This window comes from Piliocolobus tephrosceles, chromosome X (genome assembly GCF_002776525.5).
Source record: "Piliocolobus tephrosceles isolate RC106 chromosome X, ASM277652v3, whole genome shotgun sequence".
Taxonomy (NCBI): domain Eukaryota; kingdom Metazoa; phylum Chordata; class Mammalia; order Primates; family Cercopithecidae; genus Piliocolobus; species Piliocolobus tephrosceles.
In genome coordinates this window covers 27,182,505-27,210,492 of record NC_045455.1, presented here as the reverse complement: position 1 = coordinate 27,210,492, position 27,988 = coordinate 27,182,505, and the positions used below count along the sequence as shown (strand labels likewise).

At 34.5% G+C, this 27,988-nt stretch overlaps 1 long non-coding RNA gene across 3 annotated transcripts in view; it reads left to right on the top strand.

The window, feature by feature from the left end:
* The first annotated feature begins 9,135 nt into the window (after positions 1 to 9,135).
* LOC111551793 overlaps positions 9,136 to 27,988 on the top strand; it is a 131,924-nt gene continuing 113,071 nt past the window's right edge. For 2 of the 3 annotated variants that reach the window (XR_002734461.2, XR_002734462.1), the window contains exons 1-2: positions 9,136 to 9,401; positions 10,282 to 10,642. This is a non-coding gene — a long non-coding RNA (uncharacterized LOC111551793). Of the gene's footprint in view, positions 9,402 to 10,281; positions 10,643 to 15,368; positions 15,477 to 27,988 lie in introns of all 3 variants that reach the window. The other variant, XR_002734463.1, reaches the window with a different exon arrangement.

Sequence of the window (27,988 nt, the reverse complement as noted above, 5' to 3'; positions counted from 1 at the left end):
TCTGTTATTCTTTGCCATTTTAATAATAGCCATTCCATCTGGGTAAGATGTCTCACTGTGGTTTGATTGACATTTCTCTGATATTAAACATGTTTTCATATACATGCTTGCTATTTGTAAGTCTTCTTTTGAGAAATATATATTCAAGTTATTTGCCCACTTTTTAATAGGATTATTTGTGGGGGTTATTTTTACTGTTTGAGTTCCTTGTATATTCTGGCTATTAGTTGGATAAATAATTTGCAAATATCTTCTCCCATTCAGTAGGTTGTGTCTTCACTTTGTTGATTATTTCCTTTGTTACGCCGATGGTTTTTACTTTAATACAGTCCTATTTCTCTATTTTTCTTTTTGTAGTCTATGCTTTTGTTGTCTTAGTCATAAAACCTTTGCCTAGACCAATGTCCTGAAATAGTCTTCCTATGTTTTCTTTCAGTATTTTTTACAGATTCAGGTGTTACATGTAACTGCTTAATCCATCTTGAGTTGATTTTTATATATGGTGAGAGATGCGATCCAGTTTCATTTATCTGCATATGAATATTCAATTTTCCCAAAACCATTTATTAAAGAAGGTGGCCTTTCCTTTCAGCAATGTATGTTCTTGGAATCTCTGTAAAATAAATCCATAGGCTCTAACTGTGGATTTATTTCTGGGGCCCCTATTGTATTTCATGATCTATGAATGACTGTTTTTATACCAATGTCATGCTGTTCTTGTTACCATAGACTTTTGTAATATATTTTGAAGACAGCTTAAAAGACTTTCTAATAAATATAATTATAAATAAATTGTTAGATGATATAGGCTTATACAAGTTAGAATGCGCTTCTCATCACAAATTATTTATTGTCAAAATGTTGTATTTCAGTTGGTGATTGCATTCCTATGTTCAAAAATGTATAAAACATTCAAATTTCAGGTAAAGCTTTATTCATCTTGCACCTATCAGCCTATAAGGGAGCACCAGAGACCAGATGGCCCCATGATTAAAATAGGTTTGGGGATTTTATAAGGTGTCTGTAAGGTTTATAAGTTGTCTTTTATAATGTGTTCTTGTAATTTTGGGCTGAGGCAATAGTTTCTGTCTCTAAGTGAAACTTCCCATCAAAGGTCATTCTCACACTACATTAGTGCATTGGTATGATCCTAATAATAATCAAAACAGAACCTTCTGAGAACCCTTTTTGCAAGCTTAGCAGTTGTTTTTTCAAGCTTCACCAGAAAGAGATGTAGGAAGAAGGGAGACAAAGGTAGGAAACAAAAGGGAAACTGAGGATCCTTCATCATGTTTGTTTTAGACCTCCAACACTTAGGAAGATACAACTTGTTTACTAGTGGAAATCAATTAAAAGCTAAATTTCCTTTGATGAAATTTGCTTTAAGTGTACATTTTTGAGGGAGAAAAGAAAGTTTCATAATATAAGAGGTCACACTTTGACATCTATGAGACCTTTGTATCCTTCTCCATTATATATTAAGTGGTTCAAAATGCAAGTTTAAGATAGATGTTAGAATGGCCAGAAACCTTTACAATTTGGCAGTGCTATTTTCTAGATTCACTTGACAATATTAACATTCATATGAATCAAACTTTGGACTTTGGAAAGTTATGGTAAACTTTTTGAAGGGCATACGAGAAGATCACTCATGGGGAAGCTAATAGATATGATGCCCACTTGTGGATGTTTGGATGGACCAATGACACATACGATTACTCTTGCAATGTATCATTGCATTTTTTAGGACATGGTCTGTGGATATTTATTGTACTATCTATAGCAAATTATCTCAGAATATGGTACAAAAAATGTTAGAAATAAACTCTTGTGTTATAATGAATACATGAATGAAGAATGAAAGAAAAGAAGGGGATAGACCAGAAAATCATAGTGTTTGTTAGGTATCGTCTGTTTTAGAAATTATCTTCCTTACAAAAATTAAACTAGAACTTCTTTATAGAGATATAAAAATTTCATTATCTTAAGATGCATTGTGCATGTTTCAATCTATCATACTCAAATCTCAGTCTACATTTTTTATTTAATATATATTCTCTTCACTTAATTTTCTTTTATGACAATTGTACTGGGGTTGGGACAAAATATTCTCCATAATAAAGGAGAAACTAGAAGAGATAATTCTTCCTTTCTCTAAATTAACTGCCTTTTTATTATCAATAATTTGTATTTTCCATGTATTATCTGTGTATACATGCACACACACACATATATATTTTATATATATGTATAATATATATATATAAACTGTCTACTCTCTTCCAAAGGATGAGTAAGTTCATGGAATATCCTAATATGACATGAACTCCTTTATGTAGTGTTCCTAGAGAAGCTTAGGTTTAATTTTTCAGAATGTATATGTAAATATTAAATCAGTCATGTAAACAAAATTTTATAAAACACCTACTTTGTGACAGGCATAGGACAGCTGTCACACGTGATGAAATCAAACAGAAACAGTTATATAGAGAGGCAATCTGAAAGAAAATATACAGATAAATGATTCCTCATAAATGTCAATCCTACAAAGGAGTAATAATAATGATACTATGAATGACTTCTTTTACAATATATGAAAAAGAGATTAACATATTTTTATTTTAAATCTTTTTTTGTACTTTTAGATAATTTATTGCATAGGGTAAGAAAAGTAGAAGCACGAAATCAGGAGAAAAAAGGTAATATTATTGAGAGAAAAATGCATCATTAATAAGAAGGTAGAGAAAGAGATGCCTTTACATATGGATATGAAATCATTCTAAAATCTTGCCTAAAACCACATTTCCACCACATACATTCTATCATGCTCCATGCTCCAGCTGATCACACTCTGCTTCAACCATACTATATATATATTGGTTATCTATTACCAAGTAACAAATTACCTAACAATTAGAGACTTTATAAATAATATTTATTATCTCACATATTCTATGAGTCAGAAATCTGAATGTGGCCTAGCTGGGTAACTCTGCCTTAGCTTCTCTCATGAGGTTGAAACTAAGATGTCTGAGGCATGGTCTCAGATGAAGCTTTGACTGAGGGAGGATTCATGCCAAGATTACATGAAATTGTGGGAATGCTTTAATACCTTGCTGACTATTGGCTGGAGGTCTACTTTATGTTGTTGTTTGCTCGTTTGTTTTGCCTTGATATAGGGCATCTCACAATGTGGTGGCTGGCTTCCCTCAGAGTAAGAGTTAATGAGAGCAAGTGAGAAGGAAACCAGAGATCTTTAATAACCTAATCTCAGAAGAAACATCCTATCACTTTTACTGTGTTCAGATTTTAAAAGCAAATCACTAGGTTCAGCTCACACTCAAGGGTGAGGATTCCTCAGGGGTACTATTGGGGACATATTTAGAAGCTGCCCACCACACCATGATTGACTTTATTTTTAAACCAATTTACTAAGGTGTGATTGACAGGTAAAAGCTGTGTGTATTTAATGTATACAACTAGATGAGTTTGAGGATAAATATCCACCTGTGAAACCATCTCCTCCATCAAGGTCATACACGTGTCTATTACCTTCCACAGTTTACTCCCATCCCTTTATTATTAAAGTCAAAGCCACAGAAGCAGAGAGTAGAATGGTGGACAACAGGAGCTGGGGTGGGGGCAATGGGGAGATAGTGTCAAAGGGTATGAACTTTCAGTTATGCAAGATAAGAAGTTCTGGAGATCCGCTATGCAACAGAGTTCCTAAGGTTATAAATACTGTATTATATACTTAAAATGTACTAAAAAGGTAGATCTTATGTTTAGCGTCCTTACCTTTTAATTTACAATTCACTTTTATATTGAATTTTTGTAATTTACAATTAACTTTTATATTGAGGGTCCTGGTTTGACTGTGACTGCCCAATTTTTAGCACTAAAATACTGAATCCTGAGAAATTCTTTGGTCCCAGGCCATTGGGAATAGTTGGTTAGCCTACTTGCACTGTCAAAGCTCTGGATTCTATATAGATACTTCTTCCTAGATTGTCTTAATAGCCTTCTTTTACTACTAGCACATACTACTCAAACTATAAGACTCCTTTTGATATTTTCTCCTTCAAGAATCCTCTGTCTTCCCTTAAACATTAATGGTCCTTCACAATTGTAGAACATTCTTGTAGTAATACTATGCAAGTAGTCTTTCATTCTGCTTTTATGAAGAGTTGTGTCTTTTTTCCGCCTACAGACTAGAATTCTGAGAGAGCCATGACAGTTGATTCACTTTTGGTTTTATGGTACCTAGTTCAGTGATGAGTAATTTTTCAAAAAGAATATGCATTTTATAGAAGAGAAAACATGATATCAGAAAGGTCAAGAAAAATGTTCAAATTCACTCAGCCAGTAAATGGAGAAAAAAGATCTGCAGCTGCACTGATATCTACCAGAGATATTAATGATGAATTATGAACAGATTTATATTTTAAAATGTCCTGTCCCAAACAATGACCTGTCCAAAACTGTATAGTAAACCATTTAAAAAGCCCGCATACATTTAGACACCAAGAAACAATAATTAAAAAATAACATTTTTGCAGGAAATAGAGATATTTCACATTTAGTGTTGATGTCAGACTCTGCATTTGGAAAAGTCACATTATTGGAACGATATTAATCAAACATCCTGAGCTTTCTGCATAAGCACTGGTGGTTTACAAATATAGGTGCATTAGGATTAGATAAAATGACTCTCAAAACTGTATTATCCAACCCAATGAGCAGGGGCCAGCTGGAGTTTAACATTGTTTTCCAGATTGTCCCATATTATTTGGATTTTGAGCAATTGTTCACATACATAATACTGGGGCTGGAGTAGAGAGTGTAAATTTAATGCAAGAACGAACAATGATTATTCCATGTTTATGAGTAGATAAGAGGTGTTAAAGAATGCTAAGCATCGTGATAGAAGGCAGAAGACAATTTATCAGAATAAACAAGTTTTAGGAGTAGCAAAATGAGATTACCACCCTCCCCCAGTGAAACTTAATAATTCAGTAGTATATTAAGAAAGATGACGGATTTGAAGGCAATTTTGTATATTGATAAATAGCAAGGATGTGATATTCAAGGCTATGACTGTAATCTTCCAAATTATGGACAGGGTAATCAACAGTGTACTGACTGGTAAAAATTTAGATTCAGTAAATCTTCAATAAATCAAATTATTCAGTGCCCAGGCTCTAGATCCAAATACCTCAGGCTGTTTCTTAGGTGTCCCATTTCTTAAGTCAAAAAGTATGTGGATATTCTATTAGTAGCTGAGCACATTCTAACGGCATAAAATCGTTCTATGCTAAAATCATTATAGATTTAATTAGCAACAACCTTTGAATGAAATTGAAAATGAATTTACCATTATAACCATATTCTTGAAGATCAATCAACTTTAAACAGGACCACATGCAGGCTTACTGATAATTTAGAATTTAAAGTATAAAGAAGTATAATATTTAAATGGCAAAAACAAACTAAGATGGGTTAATCCTGAGAAATCCTCTTTTCATTCTGCATAACACTATATTGGATACACACACATGCATATACACACACACACAAACATACACACACAATTATATGTTTTCCTAATGTTATAGGTTTTTAGTAATATTTAATATATTCAAAGTATAATACAACTATTTAGTCAATAGCAGAGGCTTATTGGCCTGTGATATTAGGTGAAGCGTAAGTCAGAAATTATTTACATTAGTGTTTTCAGATGATAATGGAGTAAAATTAGAGTAATTTTTGCTGTCATCTTATCAACAGTATGAATGACACTTACCAAACTATATTTACTTAGGTAGATGTTTTCCTAAATAGTTTCACTTTATCTTTGGTGAGAACAACAGAATAGGAGATCAAGACAGAACATTCAGTCACTGTTTTCACTGTGGTTAATCGTTGAAACCATTAATGAGACCCCTTGTGCTTTTCTGGCTATCTCTATCTTGAACTTGATCAGCAAACTTTGTCTGCATTAGTAGCCATGGCAACTTCAGGATAAATATTGAGTACTGGCCTTCCAACTGTTAAAAACCTTTAAGTCACATTTAAGTCTGTAGTGTATTACCACGGAGACACTAGCATGCAAAAAATAGAAATTTCACAAATAGTTTCAAGAACAAAAGGTAAAATCTGATGAACAACCTAGCTTATTATAAAATTAAATAGAAGATAAAGCGCAAAGATTTAAAAAAAAACTTTTTCATCCTGAGGTGGTAGTACACATGACAAATTTCAAAATTTCATAACAATTATATAAAGCTTTTATGTAAACAGATCATTAACACAATTGCATAATTAGCTGCTTGAAGGAATATCAAAGAAAAGGTAGAAAAATAGGGTAGTACAAGATGAATTCAATCTGAATAACTTTATTGCCTTATTAGACACCTATGTATGATACACAGTTTTATGGAGTACCCTCTTAGTTGAAGCTAAAGGACAGAATTAAAAATAATTTAAAAATACACACTTGCTGCCAGAATTGTATTCATAGCCACTCCTCAGGCTTTGTTGGTATTTGGAGACTACCCTGTGTTGACTCAGAGCTCTGTCTATGACATCTACATATTGACCACACTTTAGATGGGCAAGCTGCAGGTGCTCATCTCACATATGCTGAAAGAGCCTTTTGATTTTGGCACAAATATGGATCCTTAAAGATTGTTAGAATAAATAAAAGCCTTGTGGTAATTGTATTTTCTAAAGGTTAGCTTCAATATCTCTCACCTCACAAGCTCTTCTAAGGATTTAATTTTGACATTCCTTCGAAGTGTCGTCTCTCTTGAACCACATGAACTATCATAACTGCCTCAAACACAAGAGTATGCTAGAAGTATCACTATATATCTTCTGAGGATAGGTGTTCAAAATAGCACATACTTTTCTTACTCTCTGCAGACACTTGTTTTTAGAATCCACCTGAAGCCACATTGTGAAGAAGTCCAAACTAACCTACATGAGGAAATCACATGGAGAGGCCACATTTCAGCTGCTGGACTGTAGAGGTTCCACTGACTGCCATCATCAATTGCCAGATACAAGAAATAAGAGGTTTCCAGATGATTCCAGCTCCTATCAGTTAAGTCCTGTATCACCTAATATCTTCCTGCTGAGGCCTAAGACATGAATGAGTAGAGCAAGCCATTACTGCTTCATTCTTGAAATTGTAGGCCTCAGGATTTCTGAGTACAATAAAATAACTCTTCTATACCTCAAAATTAGTATGGATTATCATACAACAACAGTAGCTAGAACCGACACCAACTACTTGTCCCCTTATTTGTACCAGCTAAATCTCTTCTGGCAACGAATTCCTAATTATGTTTTCTAAATTTTTTAAAAGTGTTTTCATGATATCAAGCCCACCTTTACGCAAGGGAAGTTCTTTAAATACATATGTCATTTTTCACTCAAAAAGAAATGGCTGTTGAATTATCAACAACAAAAAGCACCTAAGTAACATAACAAATTTCTCAAAAGAAGATATTTACATCAATTTGAATGTCACCCTGTGATTTTTAAAAGAACATTTGTCTCATGCGCACTTCTTTAACAGCGATTGTAGCTCATCCTTAGCAGAAAGCTAACTTCAAGTCACTTAATATCTCTTTTCTTCTCCCAAAATAATAAAATATATTCTTTTCTTGAGCATTTTCCCACAGAAAAAAAATAAACAAACTCATAATCCTGAAATATCAAGTAACTGATTTACTGATATTAGTTGAGTCAGCACAAAATTCTTCCTAATAAAACATCAGAGTTTATACGGTATGCTTCTGCTTTCATAGGTTTTATATATGTGGGGTAAAATTCCTCTCTAGAGGAACTTGGAACCTAATATTTTACTCATAAAGAGAATTTTTTATTCCTGCCTATCTAAAAGTATTGATTAGAAACTTGAGTTACAGAACCTTACTCTTCAAAAGCACAAGCTAGGTTTTTTGAAGTTCTTGTTTTAGGATATATTCTGGAAAAAAAAACATAGATCCATGTGTGTTATTAAAAATATTGTATTTGGTTTTTCCTAACATGTACTTCCCATCTCTTCTCATTTGTCAGGGGCCAGCCTCAGCTAACACTGTCTTAATCACATTTCAGCCATGCTATAGAAACTTTAACTGAAACCTTACATTTTCTTGAAACTCTTATTATAAATGCCTTTAGGCAAGTTCTAAAATTTTCTCACATGTAAAATATCTGCTTATAGAAATATAGTCTGTAGCTGGTTAATTACTAATTTAGAAAGTTCCCATCTGTGGTAAATAAATCTATGAATAAAGCAAAATGAGTCTTACTGATTTCTATGGCAAGGGAAAATATTTCACAGACGATTCCAGAACAAAATATTGTTAGGAAAAGTAAATGCAAGGATTTAATTGTGTATGGATTAGACCTGGATATTCTTACGGTAGAATATCACAGCCAAGTTGAGTCTTCCGTCTCAAAAAATCAGCAAACGCTGATTATTTAAAAGAGGAGAGGCATTGGGAGTTATACCTGATGTAAATGACGAGTTGATGGGTGCTCACGAGTTGATGGGTGCAGCACACCAACATGGCACAAGTATACATATGTAACAAACCTACACGTTGTGCACATGTACCCTAGAACTTAAAGTATAATAAAAAAAAAAAAAATAAAGACGAGATTCTGGATGAAGAAGAAAGTATTGAGAGAGGATGTAGTAAGGGGCTGGTTAGGCAGATAGAGAGGGTCTCAGGAGAAGGACAGAGAAGGGCAGCGTTCACAAGAACAACCACAAGACAGCACCTACACCACCTCTGCAGCTAACAGGAAGAAATGTGGTTAAGAACTTCTTGTGCCAGGATGTTGCTCAGAAGGAACTGTCCCAACTTAGGCGCAGGTGCAATCAATCAACTTAAATGTCCTTAACCTAACCCAGCTCATTATAATGTCAATAACATGATATTAGCATTGTGGTTTTATCCCCTGACCCATAGGTTTCACTTAGGCACTCATAGGTAATAACCAAGGGGAAGTCACCCTGGCCAAGCCCAGGCATGCGCAGATGCAACAGCCCAGAAGTAAAGCTTACTCCTCCCATTTGGGCAAAACCCACAGAAGGCTTTCAGGCTTCTGCCACATAAAAGACCCAGAACTCCACCCCATTTCTGAAAACTTGCTGTCAGGCCCTCTCTCTTTGCTGAGAGCTTTCCTTTTGCTTAATAAATCCTACTCTACTCACTCTCCAGTATCCATGTACCTCATTCTTGGCTAGCAGCCTTCGCTCTCGGCGCCTCTTCAGCCTTGGCGTCCACTCTGGCAGCGCTTGAGGAGCCCTTTAGCTCGCCACTGCACTGTGGGAGACCCTTTCAGGGCTGGCCGAGGCCGGAGCCGGCTCCCTCTGGTTGCAGGTAGGTGTGGAGAGAGAGGCGCGAGCGAGCCAGCGCGAGTTCCGGCGGGCGAGGGCTCGGGCTCGGGCTCGGGCTCGGCGGGCCCTGCACTAGGAGCAGCCGGCCGGCTCCGCAAGCCAAGGGCAATGAGGCGCTTAAGCACACAGGCCAGCCGGCCCGCCCGCACTCTCGAATTCTTGCGGGGCCTCGACCGCCTCCCCGCGGGACAGGGCTTGGGAGCTGCAGCCCGCCATGCTCCAGCCCCCGCCTTCGCCTGGCAGTGGGCTGCCGCGAGGCCGGAGCCTCCTGGACGAATGCCGCCCTCTGCGCCAAGGCGCCTGGTCCCATGGACCACGCAAAGGCTGAGAGGTGCGGGTACACCCCTGAGGGACTAGCGGGCAGCTTGGCTTGGGCTCTAGTGCAGAAAACTTATGTGAAGCAGCTGGGCTTCTGCGTCTATTGGGGAGTTGGAGAACCTTTATGTCTACCTAAGGGATTGTAAATAAACCAACCAGCACTCTGTGTCTAGCTCAAGGTTTCTAAATACACCAGTCAGTACTCTGTATCTAGCTAACCTAGTGGCGACTTGGAGAACTTTTATGTCTAGCTAAAGGACTGTAAACGTACCAATCAGCACTCTGTGTCAAGCTCAGGGATTGTAAACACACCAATCAGCACTCTGTCAAAATGGACCAATCAGCTTTCTGTAAAACGGACCAAGCAACGCTCTGTAAAATAGACCAATCAGGTCTCTGTAAAATGGACCAATCAGTAGGATATGGGTGGGGTCAGATAAGGGAATAATAGCAGGCTGTGGTTTACCCCTTCCACTTTGGGGAAGGTTTGTTGTTTTGCTTTTTGTGATTAATTTAGCTGTTGTTGAATGCTTGGGCCCTTTCAGGTTTTCGTGAGTTGTTGTGAGCTGTTAACGCTAACTGCGAAGGTCTGCAGTTTCGTTCCTGAAGCCAGTGAGACGACGAGCGGCAACGAAGAATTAATACTTCCACTTCCGGAAGTGCCGCCTTTAATAAAGCTGTGAGGCTCGCAGGGAAGGTTTGCAACTTCACTCTTAAAGTCAACAAGACTGCAAACCAACCAGAAGTAAAAAACCACGAACACATCTGAAAAAACAAACTCCAGGCATACCATTTGTAAGAACTGTAACGCTTACTGCGAGGGTCTGTGGCTTTATTCTTAGCGAGATCAAGAACCCACCGACTCCGGAAAGAATACTGCAAGAACTTGGTCCTAGCTGAACTAAGGTAAGGGCTAAGCTGACTGCAACAGTATTATGTAAATCACCAGGCATTCTTCAGTCATTTTTGTGTAATTGTTCTGGTTTTTGGGGACTAGCCTAGGAGATAACTGAAAAAAAATCGTGATTTTTGTAATAATGTTTTAGATAAATTATTTCTGAAGCTACCGATTGTTTATAGTAAATCCATGAGAGAGGCATAGATTTGTGTGTAACTCTTCCTGCCTCACTGGTTATTCTCCTTTTCTCTCTTTTTCCTACCCACCACCTTCTTTCACTCTTTCTGGCTTTTCTTACAAAAGACATAACTGATCATTATATAAAAATTTTAAAAGTGAGATATAAAGTGAAAAATTTCCCTTCTCCCTCACTTCTAACTTGACTCCTAACCATTTCTGTATGCTGAAGAATAGTGCATAATTTAACGGTAGCATCATCTCTTGTTTTTATAGTTGCTTCAGACCCTCTTGTTCTCCTTGAACCTCAAAACACTTATTGCTATGTGTTTGCATCCTCAGTCCTGTCTACAAGAACTCCTGCGTTTAGTTTCTAAGGTCTTTGTTTTCTGCTATTTTTTTCTTTTTTTTACGTAAAAAAAGGATTATGGCTCCTTTCCCTTATGCTTTTCCAGGTTCTGTGTAGCAAAAGCCTGGGGGAAATTGAGTTGCCCAAGTGGAAGGAAGGGAGAGAGAGAGTAGGGTAAGTCCCAGACCACTAGCAATTAATAGCTCATATGCCTGTCACACACTCTTTTGGCAGCTTCTTTTTGGTCTGTTCACAAAGAGGTTTCCAAACGCTTTATAATAGTCCTCACCTCCATTGCACTGTTGATTACTTGGGTATAAACAGTATTTCCTTCATGTCTTCTGATGTCTTAAGTCTCTGCCCTGTTGTATCAAACACCTTGTCTAAATCTCAGGGCTGGAGAATAAATGGCAAGATAGAGGGTGGAAAATCTTATGCAGAAGAAATGTTGTAAGCTATTCTCTTGAATGGAGTGATAGTTACATCTTTTGCTAAATCTTTATTGGCATACTTTTTTTTTTTTACTCACATAATTGAGCAGCGAAGTTCTAACTGACCGTTCTTCACTTGAGCATGAACTATATTACAACTCATACTTTTATCACCAAGTTTTAGGTAACTAAATTTAGAGAAAAGTAGTCTTTTAACCACAGAAATAATGCGTGGTTATTTGATAATTTGCCTCTCATGAAATCAGTTGTTAGTGCACACTATTTGTTGTATAGACATACACAATATTTAAATTTTACTACATTCTCTTATAAAAGACATAACTTTTTATGTTTATTTTATGCCTATTCACTGTCTACTACATGCCAGTGTGAGTGAAATATTGCGCTCTGTCCTTGTGGAGCTCATGTTCTAACATGTGCTCACAAATGGATAGTTTATCCTGCTATATTAAAAATGGAACTCATTTAAAAAAAAAAGGATAAAGAATTCAATCTAGCCCAACAATATTGCAGTTATGGGCTGGGCGTGGTGCCTCTCGCCTATAATCCCAACTCTTAACAGACCGAGGTGGGAGGATTGCTTCAGCCCAGGGAGTCGAAGTTGCAGTAAGCTATGATCACGCTACTGTACTCCAGCCTGGGCAACAGAGAAAACCTGTATCAAAAAAGGAATTGCAGTTAATGCAGCTTGGGTATATAGGGATAGTTTAAATAATACTGTAGGGTACACAGTGTAAGCACCCAGGTTGCCTAAGAGTTCAGACCTAGTGATGTTACACTGTCAATCACTGTTTGATTATGCATCCTATTTGTGTATAATGGAGGTGTTTCATATATGGCAACTAAGAAAAAATTTAATAATTTCGAAGAGAGAGCAAATTGAGCATAACCTGCTGACCCCAACCTGCAAGGTCTTATTTGGAGAAAAGGATATTTTTAGGTATGCTTAAGTTAATATTTTAAGATTATTATATTTAAAGGTAATTAACCTTTAAGGTAGGTGAATTATCTGGGTTAGCGTGGATCCAAATGCAATCATATCTGTCCTCATAAAGAAGACACAGATGGAGACTTTTCTCACGCAGAAGAAAGGGTGATATGAAGACAGAGGTTGGAATGATGAGGCCACAAGCCAAGAAATGAAGGCAGCCACTAGCAGCTCAAAACAGCAAGGTGTAGATTCTCAGAGTTTCCACAAGCAGCACAGCTCTCACAACACCTTGATTCAGCCTAAGTGATACAAATTTCAGGTATCTGGTCTCTAGAACTATGAAAGAATAAGTTTAACTACAAAATTTGTGATAGTTGTGACAGCAGCAGCCACAAGAAACTAGTACAGGGGTAAAGTAAAATAGTAGCTTGAATTGTGTTTTGTGAAATAGTTGTTCAATAGCTGATTTTCTGAGAAAATAAATGGAGAATTGGTTTTAAAACGCTTTGAATAATTCTACACAGTACATGTATACCTACATGATAAATCACAATATTATTAAAATACTGAAGTCTCTGAAAATTCCTGCAATCAAGAAACCCAGTTTAGTATGTTAACTCCGTTACTAAAATTGTTCAATCACTGACATCCTACTGTTTTTGTAGCTCTAATACTTTGGCCCAGAGTTCCATAAAACATAGTTGTTCTTAGGAATGAAACCTCAGTCACCATCTTAGTGTACTTTGTGACTTCCAGAATTGAGATTACACCAGTAGAAATGCAAAGGAGGAAGGACAGATGAGATTTAATCCCTGGATATGTGTGAGAAGTAGGGAAGAAAGAGTGCCTTAAATGAGTTAACATATTTCTGGATGTGATGAATTTTAGTCGGGAAAGCTTATTTAAAAACAAAGTTCAAATGGAGATACGTAAATTAGAAGACTTGTTAGGCACAAGTGAGCTGAGTTTCAGACAAGTAGCCTTTATGGTACTTGTATGTTTAGGAGCTACATATATGATCTGAACTCAATACAAAATTTGGGAGCTATGGTAAATTGAATAATGGCACCCCAAAAATGTCCATGACCCAGACCCTGTGAATATGTTGTCTTACATTGCAAAAAGACATTGTATAAGTGATTAAGTTGAAGATACTGAGTTGTGATATGTTGGATTATCTGGGTGTGCCCAGTGCAATCATGGGGATCTTGAAAAGGACACAGGTATCAGAGATTAGAAGAAAGGCAATGTGATGACAATGACAGAGATTGGAATGATAGGAACACAAGCCAAAAAATGATGATGCTATGAGTAGTTGAAAGTCAGGAAGAGATTCTCCCTGGAGCTTTCAGAAGGAACTAGCTTGTGGACACCTTGATTTTATTCCCACAAGACTAATTTTGGACTTCCGGTTTCCAGATCTGTAAATTAATACATTTGTATTGTTTTAAGCAACTGTTTTTTGGTAATGTGTTTCAGCAATAATACAAATCTAGGAAAAAATATTGAGTTTGGTCATTACATTTGATTATATGGACAAGATAAACACATGGCATTACAAGAGAACTACAGATGTTTAATTAGTCGATGAAACTTAATTTTTGAGAGGTTCTTAAAGTATTCCTTTAGCATTGATAAATTTGTAGTAACTTTACAGTGTGTATTGACTATAATATTTAATTTAACAACTCTTTATGAACAATGAAAACTTTTTCATATTTTATTTGCGTCTGCATCTATCAGAGCTCTGAATCCAACTTAAGTTTTCTTTTCTTGACTCATTATTACACAGTTTATTGTTTTGTTCTAAAGTATTGCAGATAACACCTTGTTTGGACCACACAATACTAATACATAAGAGGAGGAACATTAATACATAGCTGTTCAAATTTTATGTCTAGATTTGATATCCTGAGAAAAATGTACAACTTTAATTAAAAATGTATGAAACCTCACATTAAAGGAAATCATGAAGGACCTGATAACTAAGTCTGATACTCCATCATAGGCTGGATCCTATTAGAGTGACTAACTGTTCTGTTTAATCTTGAACTGACAAGTTTCCTGGGACATGGGACTTTCAGGGCTAAAACACGGACAGACTACATATACTTGTTTGGGAACACACACACACACACACACACACACACACGAGAAAGAGAAAGGGAGAGAGAATGAATATAATAAGCAAACAGGGAAAGTTATGACAAGTGAATTGGTAAAGCGTATAAGGCTCTTCCTTGAACTAATTTGTGCAGCTTTTTGGGAGTTTGAAATTATTTTCAAATTTTTAAAAGTTAGGTAAACAAAAACCATTTAGATAAAAAATTGTTGAACTAAGTACAAGATTCTATTTTGTCTGGCACCTAGAATTGCTACCCAGACTTGCTCATGTCCTTTCTCGTTGCCGTCACACCACACTTCCTCTCCGTCCTTTCCCCATAACACATTCTTCAGCCTTCATTTCGTTCCAGAGACAGAGCCTGTGCACTGTTATCCTAGTGAAAATTGCACATATTGACCAGGCTGATTGAAATACCCTTTCTAATCCCCGTTACTCTGGCTCTCATTATCTAGTTAATTTTGATTAATATTTAGATCAGTTAACTTTTTTGCTTTCTTTATAGCCTGTGAGAAACAATACTCCAGATTAAGTCGAATCTTCCTGTTACCATCTCTGTATGTGTCATGTAACTCTTACAACATTGTTAACATTTATTTTTCTGTGATTACTTGATGGATGTCTGTCTCGTCCACTAGACCCGATGATTTTAAGTGTCAGAAATATGCCAGTATCCGTTCACCATTTTACTCTCTCTGTCCAGAACAGGATCAGACACATGGAAAGGATTCCACAAATACTTGTTAAGTGAATGAATTCTGATTCACCTGGCTCAAAATTTCTTAAGGAATAATCATATGCTTTTGCTCAGGTGAGACAGACTGAGGATTATATATATCGATGATTAATTTTGCTTTTCCTCCGACTCAAAAATACAAATGTGAGAATGTAAATGTGTTCATATAACAGTTCATTATCATCTAATGTTCATAATATTTTAGATAAATTTTTTATTGTGAATAGATACCACATGCAAAACACAAGAGTGTTGAGATTTAATAAATAAACTGGTGAACAAAAGTGCTTAGAAGTATGTATTTGGTTTTAATTTTTACAGAATGATTTAAATAATGTAGTCATATCTATCAGTAACTCTCTTGTCCTCTTTAGTGTATATCAAAACATTTTAGTCACAGATGAAAACTCAAGAAGAGCAATGATCACTTTTTTCAACTATTTCTCTCTTGACATGTGCTTTGTTTAGCAATAATGTCCTACATATTGTAACCCACATACATTCTGCTCTTTGCTTGCTTGCTTCTGTACCTTTGATGTTTTTCCTTCTGTTTGGAATGGCTTTATTTTTACTCTTTCTAATATCTATTAATTCTTTAATACTCATAATACTTTTCTGTATCTCCTCTGTGAACATCCCTCCAAGCATGCATGCCCACCAGTCTGGGTTAGGTGCCTAGTTGTGTGTTCTCACAATCTTTGAGCAATTTTAATTGAAATTGTTGTGGTGTATGCACAGTTTCTGTGAGTGACTTTCTCCCCTACTGAACTCAAAGAGCCTTGAGGGTGAATACTGCGTTATTCACAATTGTAAATGCAGTTCAGGTCAAGTCCCTGCTGTTTAGTGGGCACTCACTATAAATTTGATAAACTTCAACTAATCAGATCACACAGAGGCATGAGCCTGAAAATCAACAAACACATGTCTCTTAGTGGCCTCAATAAAAATAAATGTGACATAGATTGTGAGCCAAAAAACAAGCGCTGTCTTCATAGAAGAGTCCCTCAGGTCTTACAAACTCTTATTTTAGACACCATTTAAAAAAAAAAGTGCTTGCTTATCTGATTTCCCAGCACACAGAAAATTAAAAGCAGCAATTTGGAGGCAGTAATAGGGTGATGTTAAAGGCAGGCATTGTAACAAAAAAAAACTTCTAGTTGCTGACTCGAGGTTACACAAAGGTGATACCTAATGTACAAATGAAGCCCCCCCTTTTTTTCTCTTATTTAAACTAAATTATGAAAATCAACCTCTGGTGTGTTCTTTGACTAGGGATAAATTAAATTGCAAATAAATTATTTTAAAAAGACAACTATAAAATCTCAATGTTTGAACATTACTCATACACTTCTAAATAACTTGTCTTTTAAGAGGAAATACACAAAGCTATACAAAACATCTTGAAATAGTAAAAATATGACACATGAGAGATACTATTATAGATGTAGGTATATCAGAGCATAAAAAGAAATGTGTAGCCTTAAGTGCATCTATTTGAAAATAGAACAAAGCTAGAAACAAAATAGAAGTAAAACAAACTAGGAGGGAATAATAGATCAGAGATCAATAAAAGAGCTAAGATACTTAACTGATAACATGAAGAGAGCCGAATTTGATTTTTTGAAGCAATCACTAAAATCAGCTTATCTTTATTGATTAAGCTAGTGGTCGTTGCATCGGCTGCAGATCCCTATATACCATATATGCAATAAAACTTTCCAAAAGAGTAACTTTTTCTTAGTCATTCACTATTTGGTACTTTCTTTGTGTCCATGAATGTTTTAAAAGGTTCTGACTTCAAGGAATTTATATTATTAAGGCAACAAAAGAAAATAAACAATTGTTAAAAAGCAAAAACAAATATATAGCCATCAAATAAATAAAAAACAATAAGAAAACACATCAGTTGAGGTTTTTTTTTTTTTTTTTTTGGCAAGGGAGTGTGACCACAGTATCTGGGAATACTGCTAAAGAAGAACACAAGTGAAGATTGAATTTGCAGATTAGGGATATACTTTTTGTAAACAGTAGACGAAAAAAGAATGTATAGTCAGGTAATGGAGACACCGTTGAAATAGGAGAGATTTCAACATGCTTCAATATACTTTTCTAGAAAAGTGTAGCTGTAGATCAGAAATATGAGGTCAAGTGAAATTTTCTCATCTCACATGGAGAACACTAAGAAGTGTTACAGGAATGGGAAAATAAACATAAGATCCAACAGACTAAGTCCTTGAGAAGACAGAAAGGAGGAAGGGAACAGGACTGATGTTTTATGCTGCGTGGTTTAAATGTTCAGATTTTCATATTCATATTTTTTACTTCCATGTTACTTACCCTCTAGAAAACTGAATTTGAAGACTTCTGGTAATGTCTGGATGTGAAATTTATTTAGACACTGGTTAAGCAGGTTACATATGGGTCAGGATATTGGAGCATATATATTTTGATTCTAAAGAATGTATCTAGATTTTAGGTATTTAGACTAAGTATTTAGACTTACAAGGTTTGACATGGGGTAACAAATTTCCTCATTACCTACATAAAAATACCGAATGCTAAGACAAATATCCCAAACATAATACAAACCACTTTCAGAAAAAATTAAAATTCGCAGCTGGGAGCTTTCTCCTCTAGCTTATTTTTCTACATCTCCCTCTATGCCAGCCCCATTCTACAACTTTGCCATGTGGTAATGAACATTACTAGTTAGTGTTGGATGTGAGTAAACTGGGAAAGTATTTCAACTACCTTTGACCACATAAGCTACCTGGGCAAATTTTTCTCTGTGAGTTAAAGGTGAGTGGGGGCATTAACTTATTTCATTACACTGGGACATGTCCTCTGTCAATCTGATCCTGTCAAACAATTTAATAATACAGGTTAGCCTAGTTCAAGATATATAGTGTTGGAGGCAGGGATCTCAGTAGCCTTAGAACATAATTTCACATTACTGAAAAAATAAATTCCAAATAAAGTAACATCATGTCAAAGGTTTCTGCAGCAAAGACCTGCATGTTGTGCCACTGTCTAATGTTCTAACACATTGCAATGCCTTAATGTTTCCAGGCATAAATGTCTGGAAATAATTAAGTTCCTCAACTTCTAAATATGTAGTTTTCTAAGGGTAAAACATACCTATTTTAAAATATAATTGCCATGAAAGGGAGATCTGCCATTTTTCACTTCTCTCTGCAAAATTTCCTGTCTAATTGTACAAACAATGGCTTGTCTCTTGCCCATTTTTATTTTTTTTAACCAATAGGGTGATAGTTATGTGCTGATTTGCTAATGAGAGTATGGACTATGCTTGTTTTTCTTGCTTACTTATTAATACTGCCTATGTGTATTCCTTATTTGGATGATAAACTATATAGTCACTCTGACTACGGTGCTTTGCCCTGGAAAGCAACCCTGAGACAGCCTCAGAGAGAAATAGAAGTGCTAAAATTGGTATTGCAAAAGTGAATGGCATTAATGGCTGGGTAATAAATCCTTTTGTTCAGGTTTCCCATTATTTACTTTCAACACAATGAAGGGAAAACCTAATACAGTTGTCAGATGACAGATTATTAAAAATAATTTTGAAGATAGATGGCTATGTAATTTGGGGCATATAACTATTAAGAAGTGCAAAGAGCCGAGAAACCTTGCCATAATAATAAAACAGCTTCCATTACCATCTGTTTTTGTGATCACATTTTCTCGGCATCTACCTAAAAAAAAGAATGTAGGAATAAAATTGGTGAGTACTGTCTCATTCAAGTAACAAATACAGCAATACTTCATTTTGTTGTGCTTCACTTTATTGTGCTTTGCAGATACTGTGTTTTCTGCAAATTGAAGGTTGGTGGCAACCCTGCACTGTACAAGTCTATTGACACCGTTTTTTCTATAGCATATATTCGCTTTCTCTCTGATGCACTTTGGTAATTTTCACAATATTTTGAACTTTTTCATTATTATATCTATTATGGTAATGTGGGATCAGTGATATTGGGTGTTATGATTATGATTGTTTCAGGGAGACATGAATCCAGCCCATATAAAAAAGCAAACTTAATGGAAAAATATGTGTATTCCAACTGCTCCACTGGCCAGTCATTAATCTGTCTCCTTTTTATTGGACCTCTTTATTCCCTGAGACACAATGATGCTGAAATTAAGCCAATCAATAACTCTGAGGTAGTCTGTAAGTGTTCACGTGAAAGGCTCTCACTTTAAACCAAAAGCTAGAAATTAAACATTGTGAGAAAGTCATGTCAGAAACTAAAACTAAGCCTCTTGAACCAGTTGGCCAAGTTGTGAATGGGAATAAAAGATTCTTGAAGAAAAGTAAAAGTCTTGTTCTAGTGAACCCATGAATTATAAGAAAGCAAAAAAGTCTTACTGATAGTAAAGGGAAAGTTTTAGTGGTCTGGACAGAAGATCAAACCAGCCACACCATGCCTTTATGCCAAAGCAAAATCCTCAGTTCTATCCTCCTCAACTCTATGAATTATCATAGAATCAATCCCCCTCAATTCTATGAGGGCAGAAAGAGATAGGAAGCTGCAGAAGAAAAGTCAGAAGTTAGCAGAGTTGGTTCATGAGGTTTAAGGAAAGAAGCCATTTCCATAACATAACAGTGCAAGGTGAAGCAGCAAGTTATTCAGAAAATCTAACAGATCATTGATAAAGGTGATGCACTAAACACTTTTTTTGGAATTTTAAATATTTCATTATGATACATATATGACAGTTGTATATGTTTATAGGCCACATGTGATGTTTTGGTATGGGCATACAATGTAATGATTGAATCAAGGTAACTGAAGTCTATCACTTCAAATATTTATCATTTCCTTGTATTAGGAACATTCCGATTCTACTCTTTCAGATATTTTAAAATATACAATAAATTTCTATTAACTATCGCCACCCTGTTGTACTACTGAATACTAGATTTAATTGACTCTACCTAACTCTACTTTTCTACTCATTAACCATCCCCGCTTTATCCCATCCTTCCTACTATTCTTTCAAGCCTCTCATAATCATCACTGTACTTCCAATTTCTATGAGTTTTTTTTTCTACTTCTCACATATGAGTGAAAACACATGATATTTGTCTGTCTGTGCCTGTCTTCTTTCATTTAACATAATGTTCTCCAGTTCCATCCATGTTATTGCAAATGAGAGAATTTAAATTTTTATGGTGAAAATATTCTATTGTGTATCTGGATCATATTTTCTTTTTCTCTTTTACCATTGATGAACACTTAGGTTGATTTCAAATCTTGGTTATTGTGAACAGTGCTGAAATCAACATGGGACTGAAAATATCTCTACAATACACTGATTTCCTTTCTTTTGGGTATGTACCCCATAGTAGAATTGCTGGATCATGTAGTAGTTCTAATTTTTAGTTCTTTGAGGAACCTCCATACTGTTCTCCAAGGTGGCCAAACTAATTTGTACTCCCACTAACAACCTCTTTTCCACAAGAAGAGGACTCCCCATTCTCCATATCCTTGTTTGCAATGGTTATTTTCCATGTTTTGGACAAAAGCCATTTTAACTGGGGTTTGATGATATCTCATTGTGTAATAATTTTGATTTGCATTTCTCTGATTATTAGTGATATTGAGCATTTGTTATATACTTGGTCATTTGTATATCTTATATTCACATCTTTTGCCCATTTTTAATCAGATTATTTTCTGTAGAGTTGTTTGAGCTCCTTACATATGCTGGTTATTAATTCCTTGTCAAATGGGTAGTTTGCAAATATTTTCTCCCATTAGGTGGGTGGTGTTTTCGCTTTACTGATTGTTTCCTTTGCTATGCAGAAACTTTTTAGCTAAATGTGATCCCATTTGTCCATTTTTGCTTTGGTTGCTTGTGCTTTTGAGATCTTACTCAGAAAATCTTTGCAAAGACCGACATCCTGGAGTTAGGCAACCAATTTTCAATGTAGAATGAAGCCTTTTATTGGAAAAAAGAAAAATGTCATCTAGGAGTTTCCTACATAGGGAGAAATCAGTGCCTGGCTGTAGAAACTTCAAAGATCAAGCTGACTCCCTTGTTAGTGACTAATGCAGCTAGTGACTTTAAGTTGAAGACAAGGCTCATGTATCATTCTGAAAATCTTAGAGACATTAAAAATTATGCTAAATCTACTCTGCCTATGCCCTATAAATGAATCAACAAAGCCTGGATGATAGCATATCAGTTTATAGCATGGTTTGCTGAGTATTTTAAGCCCACGTTGAGACCTACTGCTCAGAAACCACATTGTACCTGGTTGTCCAAAACCTCTGAAGGAAATATACAAAAAGATTAATGCTGTTTTCATGCCCACTAACAGAACATTCATTCTACAGCCCATGGCTCAAGGAGTAATTCTGATCTTCAGGTGTTATTATTTGAGAAAGAATTTTCAAAAGGCTGTAGCTGCCATAAATGGTGATTCCTTGATGGACATGGGCAAAATAAATTGAAAATCACATGATTGTTAGCATGTTGTGTCAATAAAGTATTTTCAAATTGAGGTATGTACAGTTTTTAGATACAATGCTATTGCACATTTAATAGACTATAGTATAGTGTAAACATAACTTTTATAAGCACTGGGAAAGCAAACTATTTGTGTGACTTGCTTTATTGTAATATTGGCTTTATTATAATGGTCTAAAATCAAACACACAATCTCTCCAAATTATGCCTATAGTGGATACACATGGACATGTGACAAAGCCCTATTAATATCATTAAGGGATTTATTTTAAGAAGATGTAAAATTATTATAATAAACATTTAACAAAACTTTTAATATAATTTTATTACTTTTAATTCATCATGTGCTACTAATTGTAATGATAATTTTGGCTTTATACTAATAATCAGCATTTTATATGGGAACTATACTGTATCATTTAAGACTCTAAGGAGAAAATTTTAAATTTTAGCATGGTATATCAAAATTTATTATTTAGGGTGTTTTATAAAAACTATCAGATTTACAGATTGTATTAGTGAAATATTGCAAATATAAAGAATTATTGTTGGTATCAAATACTAGAAGACATTTTTTTCACACATACAGTATATTTTGCTTTTTTGTGTACTCTTGAGCAACAAATTCAAAACACACTTTAGATAACTATATTAAGCATTTTGGTTTTTATATCCTTACTGTTAAAATATGTTTTAATATTAACTTTTAAAATTTCAATATTTTAATGCCAAATTTTCATGGATTTCAATTTTTGATATATTTTCTAATTCATCATTTTTATGAATTATCTAAAAATCAAAGTGATAATTTATTTTGTTTTTCTCTTAATTTCTGCTTTTGCTGTAATCTGAAAATGTTAGAATTTGCTTCTTAATATCAAAAAAGTTATGCTGTTTTATAAATTTATATCAATTTGTTTTATATGCCAATTACATTTACCTCTAATTTCTCTTATTTTTAAAATATAAACATAAGTTTATATTTGGCAAAAGAAGTTACTCAACCTATATGCTTCCAAGCTAGAAGTCATTAATTCTTATTTTGTAGTTGATGTATAAAAACATTTTTATAAGTTGTTATAAAAATTGTCCATTTTCAAGTCACCTTTCTCTCAGCTGGATCCCAAAGAATTCTTCTGTCTTCCATTTCACCAGACTCAAGACAAGTTGTGATGGAAGAAAATTTAGAGGAAAGGAGAAAGGCCTTGAGTGATGTTTCCTTAGTTTCATAGTACATGACAAATACTCCTTATTTGCATTATTCTTTATGAGTATACCATGAACTACTGGCAAATTTTTAAATTTTAAAAAATTATATGTATATACACACACACACATAAAAATTTGCCACATAGTGCGTCTTTGAGAGCTCTCCAACTTCTTTCTGGATTGAGAATGCTACCACAGTAGAAAGCATTGAGTTTCCACAAGATATACTGTGTTTATATCAATAAAGATTGTGTTTTCACTGTCTTAACTATATTCTTTTATAACTTGATAGTGTTTAAGCATTGATCTGCCATTTCAATGGTAAATGCTTTCCAGAATTAATATATAGGGCTCACCTACCATAGATTTTCACTGAATAGGGTCCAAGAAGGCTTCTTGACAAATTTTGCTTTCTCCTTTTCTTTTTTCTTTCTTTTTTTTTGAGATAGGGTCTCACTATGCTGGTCAGACTGCACTCAAACTCCTGGGTGAAAGCAGTCCTCCTGCCTCAGCCTCCTGAGTTGCTGAAACTACAGGCACACACAAATGCAACCAGCTTAATATATGTGAACAAAAATCAAAGACAGAATAAAAAGATCCAAGAGATAGTGTAAGCAATCTTTGGTTAAAAGAATTAAAGCTGAAAGCCTCTACAGAATTCAAAGATTCTGCAATTTCAGTTGACACTTGCCAATGGTAAAACATGATAGCTATGTATCCACATGCTTTTTTACTTTAATTCCTTTTAACTGAACTTGCAAGTTCAGTCAGTATTTATAAAAGAAATTATTCCACCTGAATAAATTTTTTAAAATAACTTAAAATACACTATTATGTAATCAAAAATCATATAATCTTAATAAAGTTGCTATTTTAGAATTCAAAGAAAATACCACTCCAAATAAAAGTAAAAAGTAAAAATCACATTTCAAAACACTTTCAGAAATTGTGATAAATCTCAGCCTTAAAGTTTGTGTGAAAATTTATAATACTTGTCAGAAAGTCAGCAAAATTTTTAAGTCTACTAAATATATTTTATTATACATGATGTACTTAGAGGAAAAATTAAATAAATGCCCTGTCTTTGAGACTCTTGCAATATAGTTGAGAAAAAAAAAAAATATGTTCTTATGGTGACATAAAAAATTTGTAGTACAAAATAATTTAGAAATCCAATAAACACTCCAGATTTACTGTCAGAGATCTTTAAAAATATTAGGCATTGAACATTGCACTACTTGTAATGCTGTATTAATTATGAAAGCAGTATATTTGTGTATAATCTACTGTAAGCTGTTACAAGTTTTTACATTTTTATTAATGAAATATTGACAAAACGCATTGATTCTTGAAACTTCAAGACATTGAAATTGTTAAAATCCAACTTAAAATTGTATAACTGAGGCAAAAGAAGTCAAATATATTATATTGAATAGTTAATGGTTTATCTAAAATCCAAATTTAACTGTGTGTTGAAATATTTGCTCAATCTGCAACCTTACTCTAGTTTCTGAAGAAATTGATAAATGTGTATATATATATCATAAACAAAATACAGCATCCTTGTCTTTTCAAATTAATGATAGAGATAGTTTCATATCGATATCATTTTGCTTCATTTATTATATAGCTTGCTGTAGTATTTACATAACTCTATTTGAAGATTTCTCTACTGAAAACCATCTTGATTTTTCAGATATTGTGCAATCACACATTAAGAAAAATTTGACAGTATATACTTTCATATGTTCCTTTGGGTGTATGGACAAACATCTTTCAAGAGTAAATATCAAAAAGGGAAGTCTTGTGTCAAAATTCAGGCATATTTTATTTGAAAAAATACTGACTTTTCTATCATAATGTTTACCCAATATATACTAATGATTACATGTTCAATCTGGTTTTATTTTGAATTTTGATGGTAAAAAGTAATAACTTGAAACATTTTTTTTCTGATCCATGATGCAAATCATCTTTTCAGATTTTACTCATTTATATTTGGTTTGACTATGCATCTATTAATTTTAATTTTTAATTTTTGTTAAATTTTTAATATTGTGTAAATACTTGTTTTAAACATAGCTAATTTCTTCCAATCTGCCTCTTGATATGTAACTTTATGGCACTATCCTTTGCCTTATAGGTCTTTAACTATTAATGTCATGAAATCTAGCAGTACTTGTTTTTATGTATTTTTTACACTATCTTGAGAAAGAAGATGTCTGTGATATGCTGACTAATAATGCCCAAGATCTCCATATCCTAATATGTTAATTTAATTGGCAAAAGGGATTTGGCAGATTTGACTAAATTAATGATCTTGAATTGTAAAGATATCCTGAATTACGGTCCTATGTAATGACAAGGGTCTTTATAAGAGAGAAGACATTCTGAAAACATAGCAGAGAGAGATTTGAAGATGCTGCACTGATGGTTTTAAACAAAGATTGTTGTGGTCTTAATGGTTGTGTCTTTCTCAAAATGTATCCAATGCAATGTATTAGGAAGTAGGACCTTTGGGAGGTCATTAGATGATGAGGGTGGGGCCCTCATGAATAGAATAGGGCCCTTTTAGATCCCAGAGAGATGCCTTGCTTTTTCCACCAAAGGAAGCCGCAGCTAAAAGGCAATATTATGAACCAGAATGTAGGCCCCTGCCAGATACTGAAATATTTTCATGCGTTGATCTTGGAATTCTCAATTTCCAGAACTGTGAGAAATAAATTTTTGTTGTTCATAAGTTACTCAGTTTATGGTGTTTTATCATAGCAGTCCAAATGGACTAAGACAAAAGTGGAGAAAGGTGCCATAAGACAAGAAATGCTGCTATAGAAGCTGCGAAAGGCAAGGAAACAGATTACTTCCTAGAGCCTGAGAAAAGAGTGAAGCCCTTGCAGGTACCTTGATTTCAGACTAATAGAACCCACTTTGAACTTTGGCCAATAAAATGATTTAAATGTGTGTTTGTTATCAAATTGGTGAAGTAATTGTTACAGCAGCAATAGACATCTAATGCAAAAAGTATTCCAAATTGATAGCTTTTTCTTATATATTCAATTAACAGTTCTGTAGTTTTTTGTTTAACCCATTTAAACCAGTTGCCAGTTTTGTAGCCAACATGTTTTTGTAGCCTACACTTTTCCAAATGAATGGCCATTGCTGCATTATTATTAAAAATGCCTTCTCTGAATTTATTTTGCACTGTTTAATTAATACATATTTATAAAGTTTCCAAATTTTCTCCGCCAAGCCTTAGTTCTATTATGATAATTATATTATTGTGATAATACATTTTATAAATTTTTTTGTTATTTGGTAAGACAAAATTTTCCTTTTTTTTCTTTTAAAAATAATCTAAAATATTCTGGTACACTTATTCCAGAAACTCAAACGTAACTTTTCGTATCAATTATTTAAAAATTCTTATTAGAACAATAATTATGAGGATTTCTTAAACTCTCTTTTTCCAAGGGAAAAATATTTGTCCTTTTTGATTTTTGGAATGACCATCAATGCTTCAGGCACTCCAGTTTTTGTTTTGTTTCTTTTTGTTTTGTTTTCTTTTGTTTACTTTCTACTTTTGGAACTCATATTCACTAATCATTAGAGCCCTGATTTAATTGGCAATCTTCTGAGTTTTTAAAATTATATTTTAACTTCGGAAATCTTCATACAATGTTTGTAAATACTTTATAAGACCAATTGACTTTTTTTTTTATATGAGCATTTTTAGAACACATATCTCTGGCAAAGTCAGATCCAGCTGGGCTTATGGCTTCCTGTGCGGATGACTCTGACCAGGCTGAGAGCAGAGGTGTTAGCATTCAGGCCTCCCTGGAGAAGACTTTGCTTAGCTGCTATATCTTTCTGTTGGTTTTCCTCTTCTAAATATATTTAACAGCTTCTGTTACACAGAAAATTTCTTTGACTTAGAGTGTATATATAAGCATTCATACTTGTAGCACATATTTTACTTTAGTGCATCTTTTTGTTTCATTTCATGAGGTATTTGTGTGGATAACACATTTCAGCAAGTTCTCAATTTGTATTTTTTAATTTTGTGGGTACACACTAGGTGTATAAATATATAGAGTACATGAGATGCTTTGATACAGTCATGCAATGTATATAATCATATCATGGAAAATGGGATATCCATCCCCTCAAGCATTCACTCTTTGTGTTACAAAAAAATCCAATTGTACTATTTCAGTTATTTTATATGTACAGTTAAGTTATTACGGACTATAGTTACCTTTTGGTACTCCCAAATACTAGGTCTTATTCATTCTTTCTATTTTTTTGCACCATTAGCCATACCCATGGCCTCCCACTCCCTCACTAGCTTTGCCAGCCTCTGGTAACCATCCTTCTACTCTGTCTCCATGAGTTCAATTGTTTTGATTTTTATTAGACTCCACAAATAAGTGAGAGCATGTGATGTTTGTCTTTCTATACCTTGCTTATTTTACTTAACCTTTTTCATCCATGTTGTTACAAATTACAGGATTTCATTCATTTAATGGCTGAATAGTACTGATCACATATATGTACATTTTGTTTATCAGTTCATCTGTTGATGGGTACTCATGTTGGTTCCAAATCGTGGCTATTGTGAACAGTGCTACAACAAATGTGGGAGTACAGATGTCTCTTCGATACACTGATTTCATTTCTTTTGGATATATAGCCATAGTGAGATTTCTGGATTGCATGGTCGCTCTATTTTTAGGGTTTTTGTTGTTGTTGTATTAATTTACAGTCCCATCAACAATGTATGAGGATTCTCTTATCTCCACAATGTCACCAGCATTTGTTGTTGCCTAACTTTTGGATAAAAGCCATTTAACTCTGTTGAGATGATACCTAATTGTAGTTTT